The following is a 2126-nucleotide window of genomic DNA, read 5'->3' on the forward strand; positions in this document are numbered from 1 at the left end:
ATTTTTGTTGTTAGAGGTGGAATTACGTTTGTGTGGGTTTGTTGAAAGATTGCTTTCTTGCTTTTATCTAGGGTGTAGTTTCCCCCCTTGTGTTGGTGTTTTCCATCTATTATCCTTTGTAGGGCTGGATTTATGGAAAGATATTGTGTAAATTTGGTTATATCATGGACTACTTTGGTTTTCTGTCTATGGTAATTGAGAATTTTGCTGGGTATAGTAGCCAGGGCTGGCATTTGTGTTCTCTTAAGGTCCGTATGACATCTGCCCAGTATCTTCTAGCTTTCATAGTCTATGGTGAGAAGTCTGGTGTAATTCTGATAGGCCTGCCTTTATATGTTACTTGACCCTTTTCCCTTACTGATTTTTAACATTCTTTCTTTGTATAGTACATTTGGTGTTTTGATTATTATGTGTCAGGAGAAATTTCTTTTCTGGTCAAGTATATTTGGAGCTCTGTAGGCTTCATGTATGTTCATGGCTATCTCTTAATTTAGGTTAGGGAAGTTTTCTATAATTTTGTTGAAGATATTTACTGACCCTTTAAGTTGGAAATCTTCACTCTCTTCTATTCCTATTATCCTTAGGTTTGGTCTTCTCATTATGTCCTGGATTTCCTGGATATTTAGAGTTAGGAGCTTTTTTGCATTTTGCATTTTCTTTGACTGTCAATGTTTTCTATGGTATCTTCTGCACCTGAAATTCTCCCTTCTATCTCTTGTATTCTGTTGCTGATACTTGCATCTATGACTTGCATCTCTTTCCTAGGTTTTCTAACTCCAGGGTTGTCTCCCTGTGTGATTTTTTTTTATTGTTTCTATTTCCATTTTTAGATCTTGGATGGTTTTGTTCATTTCCTTTGCCTGATTGATTGTGTTTTCCTGTAATTCTTTAAGGGATTTTTGTGTTTCCTCTTTAAGGGCTTTTAGCTATTTACCTGTGTTCTCCCGTATTTCTTTAAGGCAATTATTTATGTCCTTCTTAAAGTCCTCTATCATCCTTATAAGAAATGATTTTAGATCTGAATCTTGCTTTCTGGTGTGATGATTTTCCCAGGACTTGCTATAGTGGAAGAATTGGATTCTAACGATGCCAAGTAACCTTGGTTTCTGTTGCTTATGTTCTTATGCTTGCCTCCTGCCATTTGATTATCTCTAGTGCTACCTACCCTGGGTATATCGGACTGGAGCCTGTCCTTCCTGGGATCCTGGTTGTGTCTGAACTCCTCAGAGTTCAGCTGTCTCTGTGATGCTTTGATTCTGGTATCCTGTGATCCTGAGATCCTGGGTGTGTCAGAGCTCCTAGGAGTCAAGCTGCCTCTGGGCCCCTGAGATCCTGGTGTGACCAAGCCCCTGGGATCCTGGGATCCTGGGTGTGTTAGAGCAACTGGGAGTGGAGCCTCTTCTGGGTGTTGTAGGATTGGCTGCGAAGTCTGTGCCCAAGGTCTGCTCAGGGCGCAGGACCGACCAGAAGGAACCTGTGCCGCTGGAACATGGACTTTAAGACCCTCATCCTAACTGCCTGGAAGCCAGTTTTTCTCCTGTTTGTCTTCAGATGTAGAACTCTCAGCTCCTCCTGCACCTTGCCTGCCTGGATGCTGCCATGCTCCTGCCTTGATAGTAATGGACTGACCCTCTGAATCTTTAAGCCAGCCCCAATTAAATGTTGTTTTTATAAGAGTTGCCTTGGTCATGGTGTCTGTTCACAGCAGTAGTACCCTAACTGAGACACCCTCCCAGCCCCATCTGCAGTGACTCCTCTTTCTCTTCAATCCCGTGTCCTCTGCTGCTTTATAAACATTCCTCTGCATGCATAGCCAGGCTGGCCTCAAGCTCACTTTGCAGTCAAGACTGGCCTTGAACTCTTGATGCTCCTGCTTGTACTTAAAGCAGTATTCTTGAATTAGCAAGGGGGTGGATGAATAAAATATCTATTATAGGTTTGTGTCCTAGGTAGGTGTCCTAGTTAGGGTTTTACTGCTGTGAACAGACACCATGACCAAGGCAAGTCTTATAAAAACAACATTTAATTGGGGCTAGCTTACAGGTTCAGAGGTTCAGTCCATTATCATCAAGGTGGGAGCATGGCAGTATCCAGGCAGGCATAGCACAGGAGGAGCTGAGAGTTCT

The sequence above is a fragment of the Mus caroli genome, chromosome 14 (genome assembly GCF_900094665.2).
Source record: "Mus caroli chromosome 14, CAROLI_EIJ_v1.1, whole genome shotgun sequence".
Lineage (NCBI taxonomy): Eukaryota > Metazoa > Chordata > Mammalia > Rodentia > Muridae > Mus > Mus caroli.